Below are 24,033 nucleotides of genomic sequence, written 5' to 3' on the forward strand. Positions count from 1 at the left end.
TCGAGGGAATAGAATATTTTTTCCCTCATGAAAAGTTACAGCACCTCCAATGGAAGCTTTTTCACTATTTTAAAAGATTTTGTCATGGGAGATAAGAGCTTGAAAATTTTTAAGAAAAACTTAGTAATTTCTAACCATTTAACCTTCAAAATTAGGATCCATTTGCTTATTTATTGAGTGCCAAAACTTTTGCACCCTTGGATGCAGATGCATAATTGTAATCGGTCCCAAGTGGCTTGAGCCTGTAGGTTATGTTGACTAACCCACTAAGACAAAAAAAATATGAATATGCTTCAAACATTATTTTTTTTAATTTATTCTTTTTAAAATAGTAATTTCGAAATATAAATAATATTTTCACTGATTTGAAAACAAAATATGTAACATCCTATTTCGGATCGTCCGTGATTAGGGTTCATGGGCTGTAACCCAGGCATGAGGAAGTCTCGGGGTTACGATGAGTTGTTAGAAGCGTAGGGCATCTCGTCACCTTTCCATGGATATGAGGTTCATTGGAAACGCAGTTATATCGAGGAAGCAATGGAAGTTTGAAGTTTTGGCAGGATTAATCCCTTATTTGAGAAAGGTGGTCGCTGAGTATGCTGGGCGTATGTGTGTGTACGCTTTGCATACTCATGTGCGTGATTTTTAAGCGGAGCCACCTAGTATGTTACGTTGGGCGTACTAGAGGGTACACTGGGCGTACTAGGCACAGAGTGGAAACCCTAATTTTGGGTGTGTCCCTATATAAAGAATGAGATGGCCACATTCTGAGCCACCATCCTCATATTTCAAACCCTCTTAAACCCTAAACCTTCGTTCATGGAGCTTGTGAGTGCATTTGAGAGCCTATGATTTTTTTTTTGTGTGTTCTTGGAGTGAAAAAGAAGCTTTGGAGAAGAAGGAGTGAGAGTCCATGCCCTTGGATCTGAGCATATCTATGTTGGGAGCTTCATATGGAGGTATAAAAGCTTCAAACATTCTCACTCTTTTGATTTGTGCATCTTAGTAGAGTATTTTAGGGTTTTGTCCCAAAAGTTGGAGACTTTATGAGATATTGAGCTCCAGAGACATTGATCAACCCCTTTGAGTGTATTTAGTGGTGTAATGTCATAAAAATCAAGACTTGGACATTGGAATCAAGCCATGCATGAGATATGAGCATTTTGTGATAGAAGAGTGAGAGCTTTGTGTGTTTGTGACCTTATCAGCCATGCCAAGGCTTAAAGTCACTGACTTTATGGAGTAAGAGCTATTAAGGAGTCCAGATCTGTGATATGAGCCATGGTCTTAAAGGATTAAGACCAAATGAGTAGAAAGAGTGAATCTGGGAAGTACGCTGAGCGTAACTCCAATACGCTCCGTACTGACCAAGGGTCCCCGATGGCCAATCTGGATTCGTGAGTATGTTGAGCGTACCAAAGGAAGTACGCCCCGCGTAACCTCACTGTGGACTTTTGGGTAAGTCTCATTTTGGGCCTGGAGTTTGGGCTTGTTGCACTAGAGTTTTGGACCATATGATTATATATATATATATATATATATATATATATATATATATGTGTGTGTGTGTGTGTGTGTGTGTGTGTGCGCGCTTTTGGGCCCTTGAGTTGGGCTTGCCATTTAGACTTGAGAGTTGGGCCTCGAGAGAGCCCATTTGTTATTGGGCCTTGGTGAGCCCATTTAGACTTGAGAGTTGGACTACCTTTAGACCTAATGAGTGAGAGTTTGGAATTAGTTCCTAATTGAGTTAATTGTGGGTTTGGCTTAGAGATAGAGGCTGGTGCGCAGCAACAACGTTTATAAGGGTTGTCCATCATCCGAGGTGAGTCTTTTCACTATACTTTACCTAGAATGGTAATTCTTGTGTGACGAGAGGGTCTTATGTGTTTATATTGAGTACTATGATGTAAGGTCCTAAAACGGATCTTTACCAATGATCAAACAATCAAACAATCAAGAATATGAACAGAAGAAGAGAGATCAAGCTTGCACACGTTTATTACTGAAAAACGTCTAGTACAACTCGATATAATAGGCCGTGAACTCTGTGGCATCAACAACCAATAATGACCTAAACAGCCCCTATATATAGTGGACTTGGGCCGGAAACTGGGTTTATGGTCGTAAACTAGTTTACGGCCGTAAACTCACTAGTGGGCCATAAACACCCTAACAACCTACCAAAACATGATAAAGACTCAAAAGAACTTATTACAATGAAAGCCTAGACCAAACCACTAACTGGACCCTTCAATCTCCCCCTTGGTTTGGTGCTAGCTTGAGCTCAGTCTTTGTCGACCACCATTACATCTGACTTCCCCATTGCTCCATTCCACATCCGCTTGTTAATGATATCAATAACCATAGACGTATATTCTTTGGCAGTTGGCTCAAAGATGTCTTCTGCAACTTTAATCTGATGATGGCTCAGCTGATGTATATCCCATTTTCCAAATACATGAGCTAAGAATCTCCAATAGGGTGGCAGAAGCTTCTTCACAGTAGGAGGAGAGTCACCTTCGTACCCCATCTTCTTGAGAATCTTCTGGGCATCTTCAATCCCGATATCAGTAGGAAAACCAGGTTGATCATTAATCAGCAACATTTTTCTGATGAATTACTTAGTGATCACAATCTTGCATCCTTTAACAATTGCATCAACAATAACTGCTCCATCGTCATCTCTCTTCATCTTAGCAGTTTGCCTGAATTCCCTTATGATGTTCTGATAGACCACGGTATTCATGATGATAGCAGAAGCTAGGAAGCATTCTCTCAGACCGTGGATCATCGACCTGAATTCTCCATGTGTAACTTGGAGATCTGCTAGTACGATGGCCAAGTTGTGCATGTCTGTGAATCTTAAGTTAGCCATTTGATCTACACTAAAACAAACCAAGCGAGAAAACAAATATATTAAAGCAGTTAAAGTTTCATGGTTCTCTTATTTAATCAAATTAATTTGGCCACAAAAATAATTTTGACCAAAAGGATTTTACGGTCAATTTTGGGTTTACGGCCGTAAACTCATGACCGCAAACGGAGTTTACGACCGTAAACTCCTGGCCATAAGCTTCGACCGTAAACGCTAACAGATCTTTTTTGTTCGATTTTGGCCCTAAAATCCATCGATTTGATGAATGAAACACATTCACACGGTCGATTTTGATGTAACTTTGAGATGGACCGAATGATTTCACAAAATGAGAGAATTTTTTTTTCAAGAGGAGATTGGATGGAAAAAGTTTGCGGCCGGAAAGATAAAAGGGGTTTCCGACTGTAAGCTCCCTTTAAATACCCTTGACAATTTTACATGTCTTCCACACAATACAAGGCACAGTCCAAATTCTAAATAATTTTTTTTATTTAAAATAAAAATACAATCTTTTGAGGATTTTAAAAATTAAAATTAAAATTAAAATTAAAACATAATCAAAAATAAAATTAAAATAAAATAAAATATTTTCTAAAATTTAAAATTTTAAAATTTGATAATTACAAAATAAAAATAAAATAAAATAAAAATAAAAATAAAAAAATAAAAATAAAATAAAATAAAATAAAATAAACTTATCTCAACAAATACTTAATATTATTTTGTGACGCAGGGAACAAAGTTGTTAGACAGCCTTAGTCTACTTATTGGTACCTTCACCTTCATGTCTATGTCCAGTCGATCGTTGGTATTGTGGTCCACTTAAACACGAAAAATTATGATAAAATTTGGACGAGCTAATAAAGACAAAACATTTTTGATTCTATATTCTTAGATAAAATTTCTAGGGACCATTTAGCTGAAGACGACCAAGGATATTGTTGTCCACCTAAATTGAGCTACAAGATCTATAGACAATCAGTAAGCATTCAATTTTAATTGTACTAGAACATGTTTCCCGCTTCCTAGTATGCTCCAGTAATCAAGGACTTCTAGAATACTCCTTACATCGGGTGAGCAGACAATTATTGAGAGAGAAGATAGATTTAGAATGCATATGCTATACACCCAGGTCGGATCTCTTCCAATCACGTAGAGGATGGAACATATGACTAACTGAAGTTTTAGAGGGATTGAGAAAAAGAATGATGCATATATTGTGTACCAGGTCGGATTGTAAGTCACGCAAATGAGACAGTATATGGCTAACAGATAGAAAGAATTGCATATAGAGAAGATGCAGAGAGATAGAGTTGCATATTTTACCGTCCAGGTCGGATCTCTCGATCACGCAGAGGAGACAACATATGACTAACAGACAGAAAGAAAGAAATAACCTTCTACAGACCTAATTTATCAGAATTCCTCAGTCACCCCATCAATACTAGAATTAAGGACAGAATCCGCACATCGAGGAAAAGTTAATCCACAATTCTAGACACGGGTTCTTTTAATGTGACCGGTAGATTCTCATGTATATCTCCCTGCTCAATCTATCCGAGCGTCATATTGTCAGGCTAAACGGCTCTAACTAGTTCAAGATTCGTTAAGTCCTTGAATTCCTTAAGTTCAATTCTTCCTAGTCAAGTCCATTAAAAAATTTTGTGCCTACCAGTGTAACGACCCAAAAATCCTTCTGTTAACGATGTTAAACTTTATTACCCGGATAACAGTGGTTGTAAAGTTATTTCGTTTCTAAGCGTATCAATTAAAATATATTAAAAATATATATTAATATCTAGAGGAATTAATTAATTTTTAAGAATGGAATAATTTAACTATTTAGTTTGTAGGAATATCTAGTTTAAATTTAATCAATTAAAGATATAAATAATTCTAAGGTGTTAAACGTAAAAAAGAAAACAAAAATATGAGCAAACTAATTAAAATGAAACAAAGGAAACTTTGTGAAGCATAGGCGTGCGTTTTAGAAAGTTTAGAAGCTAAAACCGTTAAAGAAAAGGGTGTAGGGACTGTTAGGGAACGTTGACCAAATTCTAGGTACTAGATCTGTAACTTGTACATTAAAATCCCAACATGAATGTAAACCGACGCATCTTTCGTTCCACTTCAAATACGAGAGTAACTGGCTGATTTATTCGTTTCCTTTATTTCCGTTTCATGCGATCGATCTACCGGTGACACACCTACTAAAATTGATGCCGTAATTGAGGGGCTGCTGTAATCGTTAAGTGGGAGAAAGTGTAAGTGTGACCTAGAGAAAGAAGAACTTCGGCTGTAGAGGTTCCCAACGAGGCCCGACGAGGTTATGACGAACCTAGGATTCTGGCAGAAACATCGTTAGGCAGTGCGAGAGTGGCGATTGAAGTGTTTTCGGTCATTGATCAATTCACAGTAAGTTTTTGAGTTGAATTAAGAGTCTTATAAATTTAGAGATGCATATATTTATGGTTTTGTCCACCTAAATATCAATATAAAAAATATGCTATCTGAGATTCATAAATTGGTACTATCTGGTCGACACACTACATTAACTTAATAGATAGGGATCTCATGTTATTGAAATAAACATGTTAGTGAGCATTGATGCTTATTAGATCAAAGAAAGTTATGGTTTAATTCTTATGGTTATCGCCTAATGAAGTCTTTAGAGATGAGGTAATACATATAAGTGGACGAACTCTCAAAGTAATGACCTTAATATTTAGGAATATTTAATCAAAAACTGAAGCATGGATTATAAATTACGGTATATGGCATGAAAATTTTATTACGGTATATGGATTCATAATAAGCACTCATAATAAAATAACTTAAACTATATGATTAATTTGAGTAGGCCTTATAGTTTTATAAAACAGACTACTCGTGATTAACCATGTTTATTTATCCAACATCCTTGCTTTAAGTCTTGACTAAATAGAAATATTCATGGATAGATTAAATATGACGAAAATAAAACAACATACCTAAATTAGAATTTTTAGTTATTTTAATATAGTTATTATACAATTTTGATGATATGGGTTTAGCTTTAGCATTCTTTTTATATCATTATATTCTATTATGGAGATTTGATGTCATAAGAATCTGTAATGTTACACCATGGTCTTTAATAAAAACGACAAATTAATCTAAGAATAACACATGATATAATATAAGCTAATAATTTCCATAACCATTGAGACGTGAAATATTATGAAATAATATAATCTAAACTAAAGATGATTGTAATAACTGTTTAGGTGTTTGCTGATTAAAGGAGCTACAAGTTGATATCTTAGAGAGACGGTATTACGGAAAATCAGGGTGAGTTCATAGTTTTAACTCACTAAGGTTGCATTATTGAAACGTGCAATCCGTAGATGGTGATTTGATTCACTTTAGGATGACCATGTCATTACTTGTGCTTGATGATGATATGATATTTGTGATGCTAATATATGCTTTGTGCTAATGTTATGATATGACCTAATTGCTATGTTGCTTACACTTTGATGTACTTGATGTATACGACATGTTAGCTTAAGTTACTTGAAATATGATGTATGGTTATGTTTTGATGTGTTGGTTATGAATACATTGCATGTTTAATACACATTTATATGGTATGCATTACATGCTTTACTTAATGTATAAATGACATCGCGGGGTTATGCATAGTGGGTTTGGGTAGTTTGATGATCTTTGCCTAAAACTTTATCCGGATCATTGAGGGTGCCTACTAGATTGAAAGAGTACCTATAGGAAGAGCTATAGCCACAACGGTGATTAGTTGCCGGTCTTTCTAGATGACCGTTTGACACATGGTTTGCGGACACTTTGGTGTTTGTTGGTTGGAGTGATGTTGGTCCCTCGTTCGCGGCCAGCGCAAACATCACGTGGGAATCGGGAGGTGTATTGTTGGAATTGGCACCGTTTTGTACCGATCTTGAACAACACCGCGGGGTACTTGTACTTTGCAAAGTCGGAGTAGCGAAAGTGGAGTCACGGGGTTGGTGTTTCGGGTGGAAGTCATGAGTCACTTAGAGCATTCGACTGGCCATGCACACAAGTAGTGAACGAGGTGTTTCTCTTGGGTTAGGTAGCACTAAGAGACACTTTTCTATCAATCAGTTGGATAGATATAATAAATGGTTGAACATGTAATAAACGGTTGGTTGCATATTAAAAGGTTGAATATATAACAAAGGTTGATTATTAACAAAAGGTTGAACATGTAACAAAAAGTTGGTTACATATTAAAAGGTTGAATATATATCAAAGGTTGCTTATATGTGAACTGTGATTAATTATATGCTATGTGGTTGCTTATGTGGTATTTGGTTGATCATATATGGTATGTGGTAGAATTATGGTTAAACATATATGCATGTATGCGGTTGAATATTGATGGGTTTTGGTCATAAGACACCCTATGTGCTCATACAAACCTTAATGCTTGGATCTAGGTTTCTCTATTGTACATGCATGTTATCCAAGGCTATAAACCCTAATTGCAGCATATGGGAATCAATATTAACATATAATTAGGTTTAAGATGTTACCTTGATTGTTATGTAGTAATAACAATCCTAATTCCTCCTTGAATTGACTTTGGAAGGCTTAGAGTCACAAGTGTCACTCCTCTAATGGCTCACAAACACCATAAGCAAGAGGATGAAGAGGAGAGAGGATGGAGGCTGCCAAAACCATGTGAAAACCCTAGCAAGAAGCTTGTCCATGTTTTTGGTCCTTAAGGGTTCTATATATAGTGAGGCTATTAAGGTTATCTAACAAGGAAACCCTAATTTGGTTGCTTAAGCCCTAAGCAACCCATAGACTCCTTTAATCAAGCCCTTGGACGACTTCCTTATGGGCTTCCCATAAGAATTCGTCCACCTCTTGATTTAAGACAATCCATGGTCCAAATTGTAATTATCTTATAATTACAATTCCAGTCCCTTAAGTTTAATTAATCTCTTTTAGTCACAAAACTAATTACTAATTAATTATTGACTAATATTAATTAAACAATATGATTTCTCCTTTAATATATTATTCCCATAATATATTAATAAATCATATTTAATCCTTTCTCTCCATAATTCATCCTATCAAGTTGCTTTGGTGAAGGCAACCCAAAAGGACCATGCACCATCGGGTCAAGTACATACCAAAATAGTTATGGACTTAGACACTAATCCAACAGTCTCCCACTTGGATAAGTCTAATAACTATTATGCGTATGACTTCAGATCCTGATCTGCAATCGTAGCTTTCCAAAGCCGCTGTCAACTCTGATCCTATCAGATACGTGTGTCCTTTGATAAGGGATCATATATTCCTCCATTCTAGATATCATATGAGATATGATTTCAAATCATTCTCTTTGTACTATATCTCGATTTCCGATTTATGACGACTGACTAATTGAACAAATCAAATTAGCCCTAGCCCGGCCGAGCATTTACGTTTGTCATCACAAAATCATCGAGGGGCCCAAAGATATCGTTTTTATCCTTCTTTGGATAAAAGGAACGGATAAACTTTGATACAATGCTCGCTTGCACTCATTCACCAAATCACACACAACAATATGTTTTATAACACCAAGTTACTAGTGCGTTTACATATTATCAATGTGCAACCGATTCGCAAGATACAACTCACACATCTCGGTTTCAAGAATATAAGATGTTATCGTCTCACCAATCACTCGTGATACAATTCATGGAGTGATCCAAGTGAGCGTGGGTTTAATCCAATGCTCAAATTCATATTCATAAGCACTCATGAACGTTGCAGCAAACATTTGCTTATGTCTAATGCTCTTTAGACAATCGACACACCAATTCACGACAGTCTTCATTCATATCTACTTCCAAGATATGAACGACTGTGGCCCGTTTGAATAATTCGATTATTCTTAAGAAACTCAATTATTCTGGAAGTCAAAACATGCAAATGTGAAACACAAGAATAATACTAATCCCATATGGCCTCAACCCTTTGAGCATAAATAAAACACCTTTTATTTATCACCATATTGATTACTCATTATTTGTCGTTTCGGGTAATCAACTTCTTACTTGAATTATTACACTTGTCCCATGCTCCTAGCATGCACACAATGTTTACCTATGGTTCTTACTTTGTGAAATAGATCAAATTGAACACATTTCCAATCTTTCTCATTTCACAACTCCAAATACTTTTTCCATAAGTTAAAGAATATCAAATTCGTGATACTTATAGAATATGCTAGATTCTAACATTCTATGCAACTATCCTTTCGTAATGTCACTGCACCAAAGTCACAAAGACTATTGCCAATGATATTACAAAGTCCTCTATCGGAGATTGTTACAAGACAATTCCTTAGATATGATGTATCTCACTCAAAGAACATTCCTTTGAACATCCTTTTGCATAAAAGTTTCTAATCTAGACATAGATTTTCAATATTCAATTCCCAATATGGACACGCTTCCATATTTTCCATATGACAACTCATTCTTAATAGAATCTTATCTATTCGTAATGATGTCAATATGGTCCATCCAATATGGAAACATTTCCATAATTTCCATATGACAACTCATTCTTAATAGAATCTTTTCTATTTATAATAATGTCGATATGGTCCATCCAATACCATGCTTCCAACTACTCACAAGCAACCAATCCTCGTCGAACTTTGGATTGTCCTTTGATAGTTGTTTGATTATTTTAGTCAAAACCAATTCTAGTCTCTTTTCCCTCTAAATGCGCTCGACATTTGGAAAAATTTAGAATGTTCAAACATTAAAGCATTTGCAATCGATCCTATACCCGAAGCATATGGGACACGACGCATAATGTTTTATTTGCTATGTTCTCAAAATTCGAATTGTGAAGAGGAATGTCGTAATCATAATCGAAATATTTAAGAACACACTATGTACCCTTGACTAAATTTATTAACATTCCACAACCTAATCCTTTAGATTTGAAATGAAGCATAATATTCTCTCCCTTAATTATAGCAAAACAACTTTACAACCCTTACGACTTTGCAAGGTATAACTCTTGTTTTCTATAATTAATATTGCCAACTTGCAATACATTCCTTAATAATCATACAATCATAACATTTATGCTCCCACTATCATGATGATTATTATAAAACATAACACTTATGCTCCCACTAGCTTTGATATGTATTCATAAACATCTTAACTTTCAGAAAAACAATACCTATTGAATTTCTTAAGTTCATGTTTCTAATACTTAATGCTTTGATAATATTTTATCAAGGCTTCTTGAACTTATACACCTTTGCCTTAGATAGTTCATATGTGTGTGTAAACAATTGCCAAACCTCACAATTCAAATTATGGAAAGGGATACCGTAACCATAATCGAATTCGAAAATGCAATTTTACAATCACTATCTTCTTAAAATCTTTCTTAGTGAAAGCATTTCCTCACAATCATTTTCATGAAGGAAGAAATCTTATGAAACTTAGATTTAAACGGTGTATTTGTTCCTATCCATGTGAATTTGTCAAAACCAAAGTTTACGACAAATTCAAACTCATATGGATCGAACTTTCTTAATCTCGATTTCTTGCCTTTATGGTAGCACAGCTGTCCACCATGTCTTCCAAGTAGTTAAGAAGCTCACCTTTTCTTATCAATGTACTTTCCATTGATCAAGTTCCTTGCCTTTTATGCATTCAAATGAGAACTCATAGGACTCACATGCATAATTAACTCGATTGGATTGGCACAGAAACAAAATAATGTCAACACGATAGGTTGTAAACCTCAACTCGTGTGCTAGTGATGATCGATAAGGTTTATTTGATTTGTTCTTGAAACCTTTCAAGACCATTAAGACTCCCACTGACTCCTTGACACATAAGATTCTCTTGTCAAAACATTTCTTGACAAACAAATATTCAAGAGTTAGTGTAACGTTTATCAAAACTCTTCATAAATTGGTCCTAGTTGGTCTTTGTCTTATCCAAGACATCACAACTTTCCACATTTGATGAATGTTACAAACCTTTTTAATACTTTTTCACTCAATGTCACAATCTTAACTCTAAGACTTGTTTTGGAACGAAGTATGATTGAATTCTTGATTTAACCATTTCTTCAATCTTTGATTCCTCTTCTTAAACATACAATTGTACTAAGACTCACTTAGAGGATCAATTGAGATATGGTTCTTAATCATTAAGACCTATCATAAAGGTACTCTCCCTTCTTAGAATGGAGAAACTTTTATCTTTCTGCCTACTTGATTCTTCTTATTCGTTCTACTATTGATTTAAACTTTTTCAATCAATTCAGAATTACACTTAATCTTATACGTATAATCATATTTACTAAACCTTTAGTAAATCATGACGAATATATTTGTTACTCTTATGGTGGACTTTGATCAACACATAACTTTGTGTACTCGATCTCCTAGTCCTTCACTTGACACTTTGTCAATGAATTAGTCTAATTTCCAAATATGAAATTTCTCATTCATCGTGCAACCAAGTTGCGTGATTCCAAATTTCTGTTCAATTGAAACTTTGGGCGATGAGAAACTCTCCCTATTTGGTAAATTCTCGACTTTCCATAAATAACATAATAAGAACCAAATCCATTATTGTTATTAATAGAAACATTTTAACATCAATTTTTCATACGCCATTGCAAGGATAAATAAATAAAATTTAAAATCAAAATTTATTTTATTGCGGAAAAATTTGTCCTTACAATGCAATTCATTGGAAAACTTATGCAAATACATCTTTCTTAGCAATCTGACTCTAACTCTAAGTATTAGCTTAATAATCTAATCTTCGAGAAATGCGATCGAAATCCATTCCTTCATGGTTAGATTCTGCTCACTTCTTCCTTTAAGCTCCCTTTCTTTTCTTCGATTCTACAAAACATCAATTGTAATCTTATCACATTATGTATTAAGAATCTAGAATGAAGCTTAAAAGAGTTAGTCAATGGATTTTGCCTATATTAGAGCCATACGTTTCGACTCTCCCATCTCTTAGATCTCTTAGGTAAATGGGGCAGCTTGGTCTCCAATACCCTTTCTCTTGGCAATAAAAGCAAATTGACTCTTTTGGAACATGACATGGAACTACTTCAGACACTGCCTTTCTCTTATGATCAAACTTTTCGATCATAGCATGTCTTTCGTTGCCATTGTCTATATCCATAGAGGTCTTGAAGACAGATTCACCAATCAACTTTGCTTCTCTATTGCACCAAACCATTTCTGATTCAGCAACAATAAGCATATAGGTGAGATCTATAAGGGTCACGTCGCGGTCCATCATATAGTACTCTCTTACGAACTCACTATATGAGTTAGGAAGTGACTGAAGAACCCAATCAACAGCCATTTCCTCACAGACAACGGATCTTAACATTCTTAACCTATCAATGTGTGACTTCATCCCTAGGACGTGTGCACACACCGACTTTCCATCTTTATGTTTACTTGCCAAAAGGGATTGAGTGATCTTGAACTTTTCAAGCCTTTGAACTTGTGGGTTAGGGAGAATAATTTGAGGAGGAGGATGAAGTGAAGTATGATCTCTTGTTCCTCGATCGAATCGTGGAATATCATCTTCATGTAGAATGCTTGTTCCACGGGATTTGGGAAAACCATAGTTGTCAAACTTTGACATCTACAAAACGGGAGAAAACGAATTCAAGTTAGTTGATAGATTGAGTCCTTAGTAAATCACCCAAATGAAATACTAAGGCTAGGACCCAACACAATATTCTACAACTCGGGAGAGGGATGTCGTAACCCTAATTGCAGAATATTTGAAGGTAAGTGAATGACGATTCACTAATTTCCACCACGAAAAACAAAAAAATTTTAAGTTTTAAATCTATGAAAACTCCTAGATCCTTTGAGATTCATTGAACTTTCAATGGCATGTTTAAATCTCGATATGCCCCTCTAGTTTGTGACTGGGATGCCGAGGATCACAAAGCGGGTGTGAATAACCATGCAAACTTACATGGTGCCCTCACATGTTACAGTCACCTATTCGATGTGCCGGTAAACCACACACGCTCCACCGAACTATGACAAACATTGAGTCACCCTTTGCTATCTTTGCTTAGAACCATTTAGTGTGCCGGTAAACCACACTCGCTCCACTAATGTCTTCGCAAGGGCACAAAGTGTAATTTCATGGAATTGCATCAATTCACTTTTGTCTAAGTAACTAAGATTGGGAAATTTATGAAAACATTTAGTTACTTTAATAATTCATTATACTTATAATGGAAGGTTTCGTCTTATCCTACCCGTTCGGTTAACGACCCTCCACTAGTCAAGAGTGCGGTGGGTAAGAGTGGATACCCATTCAATCGCCATTTTATAGGCAATTTCCTTAAACACCCCTTATAGACCAGCTTCGTGAATGAGGCCTACTAACGGTAAGACTAACTTTTACTAATATATATATATATATATATATATATATATATATATATATATATATATATATATATAATGTTAGACTTTTAATGTTATATATACTATAGGGTGTATTTTACACTTTTAAAATATTAGGTGGTCAAATTTAACAATTACACTTTTAATTCAATTAAATTTTAAACCAAAAACTTTATGGATTTATTAAACCTCTTTTAATTATACACCTTAATTAATTAATAAAACCATAAGGGTGTGATTTGAACTTTTCAAAACAATACTAGTGTTTTAGAATTTAACATTCCTAATTAAACTTTTAATCAACTTTTAAATTCCAAAACTTGAGGGCAAGTTTTGAAACATTTCAACACATTAGGGTTTAGAATTTAAATATACATCAAAATTAAACCATTTAATCAAAATTTAAATTCGAAAACTTGAGGGCAAGTTTTGAAACCTTTTCCAAAACTTTAGGGTTTTAACTATTTAAACAACAAAACTTTTGGGTTCAAATTTAAACTATAAAACCTAAGGGGAAAATATGAAACTTTTCATAACATAAGGATCAAATAACAAATAATCTAAATTAACAATTAATCACATAATTATCCATATTTGATTTATTTAATGATTTCTTGCAAAACAATTTATCAATTTAGTCAAAATAATTAATCAATTATCACATAAGGAACAATTATCTTATTAATTGATAAATATCTTCAATTAGATCAAAAATATAGTCATATATATCAAAAAATCGGATTTATATTGATCTAGTATGATAAGGTAACAATCCATAAGCAAAACAGCAAGAAATCGCGAAATACCTTCCATCTGACGAGTTGACTCGTCGAATCAGGCTCGGACTCGTCAAGTCTGCATGGACTCGGCGAGTCTAGCCTCGAGAACACCAAAAATCGAATTTTTCAGATATACAATGCATCAATACAATTGAAACCAGTCTAGTCTCTGATACCACTGATGGGTTTTGGTCATAAGACATCCTATGTGCTCATATAAACCTTAATGCTTGGATCTAGGTTTCTCTATTGTACATGCAAGTTATCCAAGGCTATAAACCCTAATTGCAGCATATGGGAATCAATATTAACATATAATTAGGTTTAAGATGTTACCTTGATTGTTATGTAGTAATAACAATCCCAATTCCTCCTTGAGTTGACTTTGGAAGGCTTAGAGTCACAAGTGTCACTCCTCTAATGGCTCACAAACACCATAAGCAAGAGGATGAAGATGAGAGAGGATGGAGGCTGCCAAAACCGTGTGAAAACCCTAGCAAGAAGCTTGTCCACGTTTTTGGTCCTTAAGGGTTCTATATATAGTGAGACTATTAGGGTTATCTAACAAGGAAACCCTAATTTGGTTGCTTAAGCCATAAGCAACCCATAGACTCCTTTAATCAAGCTCTTGGACGATTTCCTTATGGGCTTCCCATAAGAATTCGCCCACCTCTTGATTTAAGACAATCCATGGCCCAAATTGTAATTATCTTATAATTACAATTCAAGTCCCTTAAGTTTAATTAATCTCTTTTAGTCACAAAACAAATTACTAATTAATTATTGACTAATATTAATTAAACAATATGATTTCTCCTTTAATATATTATTCCCATAATATATTAATAAAACATATTTAATCTTTTCTCTCCATAATTCATCCTATCAAGTTGCTTTGGTGAAGGCAACCCAAAAGGACCATGCACCATCGGGTCAAGTACATACCAAAATAGTTATGGACTTAGACATTAATCCAACAAATATGTGATCGAATAATTATGATATGAGGTCATTTTCTAAGTGGTATTTGTCTATCATTTTTATGCTTCATCATAAAATGAATGATTGACCCATTTGGGGCTTGTATGTTTTATGTGCAACTTTTTGAACTCACTCAGCAGGGGCTGACACTTGTATTTTTTCTCTTTTGTGCCTTATGATTGGTGCAGACAGTTTAGAAGATTGGCCTTGGTGAGAGGGGTTCTTATGGGTAGTAGATTTATATTAACGATACCACTCTTGGACACGTTTTTGATTATTTACTTTAAAGTTCTATTGTTTACATTTTACATGGTTTTGAATTATGATTGAATTTTTAAAGTAACGTTGTGGTTTCAAAAATGTTTTGAAAAAAAACTAAGTCTTTTGCTAACGTATTCTGTTAAATAAATGTTTTAAAAAAAATTATGGTAAAAATCACGACGTTACAACCAGCGCATCGAACACAAAGCGTAGACAATTTAATTTTGGTACGTTACGTAGATTCAGATTGTGTGTTATCACTTGATAATATCACTTCCCAATAATAACTACTAACAAAACTATTAGCAACATATTTTTTATTTTATGTTTTTTTTAAGTTTTTGGATTTTTGAAAATTTTCAATTTTTGTTTGGTTTTTGTTTATTTTTCCCCTTAAATTTGTGCATGGTGAGAATGAAATCACTAAAATATGCAAATTTAAAACATTCTAACCTAAAAGAAAAATAAAATAAAATAAAATAAATAAAGAAATATAAAAATAAAAGATAAAAATAATAAAAATAATAAAAAAAATGAAAGGTTATTTCTCAAAACGAATCATTTTTTAAAGGCCCACAAGCACATCGAATTGAGCTTTGTTAAAAGGCTTGGTGAACAGATCTGCCACATTATTAGTAGTGGGAACCTGTTCTAAACATTCATAACAATCTCTGATAAAATGGATTTTGATATTAATGCGCTTTGTTTTGGAATGTTGGACAAGATTTTTAGCAATTTGAGTCACGGCCTCATTATCACAGTAAATGGGAGTTTCTAGATAATTCAAACCGTAATCCAATAGCTGATGTTGGATCCAAATAACTTAAGAGCAACAAGCAGAGGAAGCAACATATTCCACTTTTGTTGTTGAGGTTGAGACGGTATGTTGTTTCTTGCACTGCCATGACACCAGCCTATCTCCCAGGAATTGACACCCTCTTGATGTAGATTTCCTGTCAAGCTCACAGCCTCCATAATTATTGTCAGCAAAAACATATAAATCAAATTCGGAATTTTTCGGATACCAAAGACCTAATTTTGGGCTGCTTTTGTTATTCTGGAAAATTCTTTTGACAGCAATAAGATGTGAAAATTTAGGATTAGCCTGATAACATGCGTATTGAAAAACTGCAAACATTATGTCTGGACGGCTTGCAGTAAGATACATCAACGATCCGATCATCGATCTGTAGTATGTCTGATCTATGGATTCGTCATCAGTATCTGGAGTCAGCAGGGGTCTTTCGGCCATCGACGTCGATGCAGGTTTTGCGTCTTGAAACCCGAACTTCTCAAGAATATCCTCCATATACTTAGCTTGATGGAATAGGATTTCGGTTGAATTTTGTTTGACCTGAAGCCCCATAAACACGGTCATTTCTCCCAACAAACTCATCTCAAACCGCTTTTTCATAACACCTTCAAACTCTTTGCATAGTTGTGGACTAGTAGGCCTGAAGATAATGTCGTCAACATAGATCTGAACTAGAATCTGATCATTACCAACATGCTTGATGAAAAAAGTTTGATCGATAGTGCCACGAGAGTATCCATGCTCGAACAAATGCTTTGTGAGAGTCGCATACCACGCTCGAGGAGCTTGATGCAACCCATACAACGCCTTGTCCAACTTGTAGACATGATTAGGAAACTTCGAGTTAACGAACCCAGGGGGTTGATCAACATAGATTTCTTCCTTCACCTTGTCATACAAGAAGGCTTTCTTGACATCCATTTGGTAAACCGTGAAGTTCATGTAGGAAGCATAAGCAAGGAAGATACGAATAGCCTCCAAGCGAGCTACTGGAGCATAAACCTCAGTGTAGTCAAGACCCTCGATTAGTCTAAACCTGCGAACCACCAATCTAGCTTTATTATGCACTATAACCCCTGAATCATCCTGCTTGTTTCGATAGACCCAACGTGTGTCAAAAGACTTTTTGCCCTTTGGTAACTTAAGCAATGTCCAAACCCCGAGCTTTTCAAACTGATTCAGCTCTTCATGCATAGCATCTACCCAGTTGGGCTCATTCAAGGCCATTTCAACGTTCTTAGGCTTTATTTGAGAGATAAAGCAAGAATAGAGACATGCATTAACATCTTCACTCTGACTTCTAGTTTTAACTCTGTCGCCCAGCTGATCAATGACATTTTCGATCGGATGATCGCGTTGAATTATTGAGGGTATCTCCTGGCTGATATCATTGGGTGAAACAGTAAGATTATGAATGTTGAAAACTCCATTATTTACTGATCGTTCAACATTAGATGAATCTGCTATAAAATCATTAGCAATCTCTTCAGGAAAGAGTAGTTCCATAAAAGTTGAAGTGACAGCGGAAGTATCTCTAGACATGAACTCTCTTTCAATAGGGGTAAGAGGTGTAGCATCAGCATCGGGAGTATCATTTTGAACTGAAGATTTTGGACTATCAAGTGGAACAAATGGATCCCCCTCAGGTGCAGCAGATGACTCCTCCTCAGATGGTGAAGAGGATACCGTTGGAGATCTGTACACAACTTCTTCGTCTTCTTCTTCAGACACAATCCAGAGGAAGATCCAGATGGACTATCCAAAAACACATTAATGGACTTGAAGAGAGATGTGTAATTAAATAACCAATCCGGACCCACTCGAGCATCCATTTCATTTTCCTCCAACCAGCGCACATATTAGGACTCCACAATTTGCTTCATCTTCTTGTTGTAGACCTTATATACGGTGCGTGCAACATACCCTATGAAATAACAATCATCAGCTTTGGCATTAAACTTTGGGTTGGACTCCAGGTGAAGAAGGGTGCAAGGGCAGCCAAATACGCAGAAATGACTGACTGAAGGCTTATGACCATATAGAATCTCATACGGCGTCTTCATCTGAGCTTTGTTGATCAACACATAATTTTGAACCTAGCAAGCAGTGTTAATCGCCTTAGCCCAAATGAAGATGGGTAACTTGGAGTCACACAGCATCGTCCTTGCAGCGTCTTTTAAAGTTCTATTTCTCCTTTTAACAAAACCATTTTGTTGAGGTGTGTGAGCAAAGCTGTATTGACGAACGATCCCCTTTTCTGCACAAAAATGATCAAGAACAGAGTTCTTGAATTCTGTTCCGTTGTCAGTGCGAAGCGCCTTCATCCGGTAGTTGGTTTGGTTCGCAATCAACACAATGAATTTCTTTATCAGATCCTTAACCGCAACCTTATTGGATAAGAAGAAAACCCATGTAAAACGAAAGAAGTCATCAATCACAACCAGATGGTACAAATTTATGTTGATGCTGAGGATGTTGACTGGACCAAATAAATCCATATGCAGCAATTGGAGCACCTGACTGATTGAGTTAACCTGTTTTGGCAGGTGTAGTTTTCTATGATGTTTTCCTTGTGCACATGACACACACTTTTCAAAAGTTATAAAATCTTTAATAGGTAAACCACAGACCATCTCATTCTTCGCAAGGCGATTCAGATTTTTAGCGTTAGCATGACCGAGTTGTCGGTGCCACGACATTGCGTTCTGTTCTGAGACCTTTGAAAAGAGGCAAGTAACTTGTTCGGGAATGTTGCTATTCATATCAATAACGTAAGCATTTCCATCCCTCTTATATTTGACAAGAATCCATTCTTCCGGGATGACAATTCCTGGCTTGAAAATCATACACTCCTTGTCGGTGAAATGTGTAGAATAACCTTTGTCGCATATGTGAGACACACTCAACAGACTATGCTTTAACTCAGGAGCAAAATTGAAATTCTCGAAACTTAACACTCCATTTGTAACGGTTCCCCTCTGAGTGATCTTGCCACCTTCTCCGCCCACAAAGGAAACCTATCCCCCATTAAAGGATTAAATGTTGCTCAATTGGGAGATGTCTCCTGTCATATGCCGGGAGCAGCTGTTGTCGACGTACCAAGGTTTGACGACATTCCTCCGCAACTTTCCCTGCAAAATGAGCAGGTTTAATTAGATTTGGGAACCCAGGTCATTACTTTCCCGGGTTGGCCCTTCACTTTCTTAGATTTATCGCTATTTACAACCTTTTCAGAGGATGTTGATGATTGATAGGAAGTTATTTTGGGCATCCATTGATAGTTGGGTTTCGTAACCGTCACTAGTGATTTAGAAGTAAGTTTCCTATCCGTTTGCATTGAGCTCCTGGGTTTTCTACCAGAAGTGGCTGAAGACCCAGAACTACTCCTTGACGAAACCGTTCTTGGCGGAGCCTTGTTCGGTTTTGGCAAACAATTGGTGACTTTGTTATGAAAAACCCTTTTATTCTTTTGAAAAACTATCCTTTTTCTGCTTCGATCATCCTTCCGATCATCATTCTGAGAACGAGTTCTTGAGGACTTTCTAATTAAAGACCTTCCTCTAGATCCGTTCTCTCCTCTTGGTGACATATAATGTACAAAGATTCTATTTGAACAATTCATAGCTATATGACCACCAATAACACAATTAAAACACATCTGTTTGTTATTATTTAAATTTGTATAGTTTTTCTCAGATTTATTTTCTTTACTGATACCCTTACTTTTCCCACAAGAACATCAACAAGAAGCAACTTGTGAGATAAGTGAGGGTGCATCAGATGATGTAACCTGTGGAGTTGGTATGTTTTCATTTGAGACATCACAGACAGTAGGATTATCAAACACTTCAAAAAAAATTAATTCAGCAGAAGTAGATGCAGAAATATGACAAAAAACATTGTCATTTTTAACATTAGAAACAAAAAATCTTTATTGGAAACTAAAACTTCAGGTTCAGACTCAGTTTTGTTATCAGAAACAGATTCTTTCACTTCGTGCTTTGATTGATCTAAGGATTGATCTGTAGGGGAAGTAGAAATGTTAGTACTTTCAACATTAATAAATCCTCCCGAAACAAAACCAGATGGTTTACCATAAACCATGAATGCTTCATTAGCAATCTCCTCCTTGGACAAAGGTTGATACTGATATGAGTGATTAAAGGGAGGTGGCACTTTATCATATCCTAGACCTTTCTGCTGATTATTTTTGAACTGTAAACAATGATCTATCATATTTACAACTACTTCGCTTGACACATCAAATTCCTTAAAATCAAAATCTGCAGATTCAAATTTGGCTTTTAATGTATCAAGCTCAATAAGTAACTCAGCATTATGTCTCTTGATATAGTCATAGTTTTCGCATTTATTACTGTAGTCCTCCTGAAGTTTCCTAAAGTCTTTTATCTTTGTCTCTAATTGAGCCTTTAAGGGTTTTTGTCCTTTTCTAAGTTAATAGCCCTCATACCTAAGGTCCTTTACTTCTCTACGTAATGAATCTATTTCGTCACGAAGAATTTTAACGCAATCAACACAAGCTTGAGAACAAGAGGGTAAACTTACCTCATTTTTCATCGGTTTGGAAGTAGAAGATACCATCAGTGCAAACTGCAGCTCCATCATTTTTTCTTCAGCTGCAACACTCTCCACGGAAGCTTCATCTTGGGCCAGGTGAGCATTTTTAGGTCTTGAAATGTTCAAGTCCTAAATCTGTTCCTCCCAGTCAAAAGATTGAGCAACCATAGCCGTTTCACTATTGACCTGAGCACCTCCCCTGTTGTTTCCCACCACAACCATCGTCCTTTCATTGTTCAACCTTCTATCCGACTTTGGGCACTTACGAGCAAAATGACCCGGATCATGACATTTAAAGCACAACATCTTCCCCTTGTTGAACCCCACCTTTTTATCAGCGTTCATCCCCCAGTTATTCTTCCCTGTCTTCTTAGCAAACTGCTTCGCCCTGAACACTGCCATGGCAATTTGCCATGTAATATCCATTTCTTCCACATCTTCTAGATGAATCTGATCCAGATCAGCAAATGACAATTGTGGTGGAAGATCTCCAGCTACAAGAGCATTGTAGCAGTTAACAAGTGCTGTGGCGAGAGCAAGATTTTCATCACTTTCCTTAGGATTTGAGGAAGAAGCCACATTTGAGGAAGGAGCCACTTGTGGAGCAACAGACGATTGGTTCTTAGAAAAAGGCATGGATGATGTAGCAGGAGTTGAATTCTCTGATGAAGCAGAAAAGGGTTGAGTCTGAGATTGTTGAGCAGCAAAAGGTTGACCTGAAGAGGGAAAGGTGAGTGATGAAAGAGCATTGTTAGAGGAAATCCCAATATTTGCAGTTGAATACGAATTCACATGATCTCTCGTTGTTAATCATCAATATCACAAGCCTTGATGATCGCCATTGTTTCAGCAAGAGTGAGGCGATTCGGATCCTTGGTCTTCTTAATAACAGCTACATTCATGTCCCATGACTTCGGAAGTGCATTCAATAGTTTTTTTATTTATTTCAGACTTGGTCAAGAAGATCCCAACTATATTCATCTCAGTAGTGAGAGTTGTGAATCGATGTAGCTATGCCTCTAGGGTTTCTCTGGGAATGTAGCTGAACATGTTAAACCTTTGACGCAACATATCATGGCGGCTTTCCTTCATGTCTTCATTACCTTCATATACCTCAATCAAGATTTCCCACAAAGCTTTTGCTGAAGTATATTCTCTGAAACCTTGAGCTATATCAGGAGATAAAGCCATGGTCAGAGTGGCCAAGGCCCTTTCCTGTTCTTCCACTTTCTCAAAATCTTCATTTGTATAGTTTTCAAACGCTTTGTCAACTATTTGTCCTGCAACAGTGGTGGTAATTCTGACAGGATTCTTGATAATGCTTCTCTAGATCTTGAAGTCCTTCATTTTAATGTACTTTTCAATCCGGTATTTCCATTTAGGAAAACCATCTGCAGACAATAGTCTTGGAATGTGTGTAGTTGTGCCCATGACAAAATCCAGCTCATGACGATGTGTTTGAATTTCAGAATCCATTTATTATGATTTTAAAACTTAAAGTTAATATTTTAAAAAATGTCAAAATTGAGTTTACGGTCAAGTTGTTTATGGCCGTAAACTGAGTTTACGGTCAAGTAGGATGCACTGATTACGGTCCAAGAACACAGTGTATGGCTGTTGAATGTTCTTGAGTTTACGACCGTAAACAGGGTTTACGGTCATAATCTCTTGGCAGTAAACTCCCAGAAATATCAGTAAACACAAGTTTAAGGCAGATTTAACCCCCTTAGCAATGAAAACACCAAACCCTAATCTCGAACAATGAAAAATATGAGTTTAAACGGCTGAAAACTCGATTGAAAGATGCTTTGACACCGGTCTTGCTCTGATACCAATTGTAAGGTCCTAAAACGGATCTTTACAAATGATCAAACAATCAAACAATCAAGAAGATTAACAGAAGAAGAGAAATCAATGCACACGTTTATTATTGAAAAACGTCTGGTACAACTCGATATAATAGGCCGCGAACTTTGTGGCATCAACAACCAATAATGACCTAAACCACCCCTATATATAGTGGACTTGGGCCGGAAACTGGGTTCACGACCGTAAGCTAATTTACGGCCGTAAACTCACTAGTGGGCCGTAAACACCCTAACAACCTACCAAAACATGATAATGACTCAAAAGAACTTATTACAATGAAAGCCTAGACCAAACAACTAACTGGACCCTTCATATGATATCCTGCATTATGTCTATGTGATTTATGATGTGTATTATTTTGTGCTTACTGAGTTAGGACCGGAGGGTCCACCCGAGTTACGGGACCGGAGGGTCCCACTGAGACACATTGACTAGAGGGTCTTACTGTATTATAGCCTCGGGTGGCGGATGAGTTGTGTGTGGTATTTTGGGGAACTCACTAAGCTTCGTGCTTACCGTGTTATGTGTTATGTGTTTCAGGTTTTTCTCAGGATCGCGGGAAGGCGCCGGCTTGATTGTACACACCAGTGAAAGAGTTATGTTTTGAGGATCCTGGATTTTAATCAAAAAATTATGGAGTTGCGATTTGTAAATTAAATAAATGAGAGTTTTGTGAAATATGTTATGAGAATTATGTGATTTTAAATGAAAATTTTATTTGAAAATTTATGGTATTTGATATGTGCATAATTAGTTCATATTAAGTATACATTTTTATTCATTTATTAGTCTAATTATCGCATATTAAGGACAAAAGGTACTTAAAAGTGTTAAATTATGTTTTTCAGTCCAAAGATGAAGCTCGGAAGCGAAAGGAAGCAGGAGAAACAGTTAGAAGATCGAGAATGGAATAAAGAAGGTAAACACTTAAAAAGGCACCTACTCGGCGAGTCATATCGTCTACTCGGCGAGTCCAAACGAAGGATCGAGAAGATAATGACTCTGGATCCCAGAGAGTTATCGCAATACGGGGAATGTGAGAGGGACTCGACGAGTCACCACTTGACTCGACGAGTCGATTCATATATTTAAAGATAATTCCACAGATCGATAGGAGAGAGTTCTGGGACGATTCAGAAGTGCTTTGCTACGATTGAGAAGCCTGAAAAACCCTAGAAGACGACGAAGGAAGCTAGAATTCAATTCCGAAGAGTAATTAAGGCAAAATTTCATCATTCCACTTATTCTTTTGTTTATTCATCATGATTAAGCAACTTGACTTTGATTGTTTGCTGTTATTTACTTTAATTATGAGCTAAAACCTTTAGACTTCTGTTTGGGGATACAAAGTTGACAATATGGTTTGATTGATTGGTAGGATTCATTCCAA

Source organism: Lactuca sativa, chromosome 3, assembly GCF_002870075.4.
Source record: "Lactuca sativa cultivar Salinas chromosome 3, Lsat_Salinas_v11, whole genome shotgun sequence".
In the NCBI taxonomy this organism is placed as follows: Eukaryota; Viridiplantae; Streptophyta; class Magnoliopsida; order Asterales; family Asteraceae; genus Lactuca; species Lactuca sativa.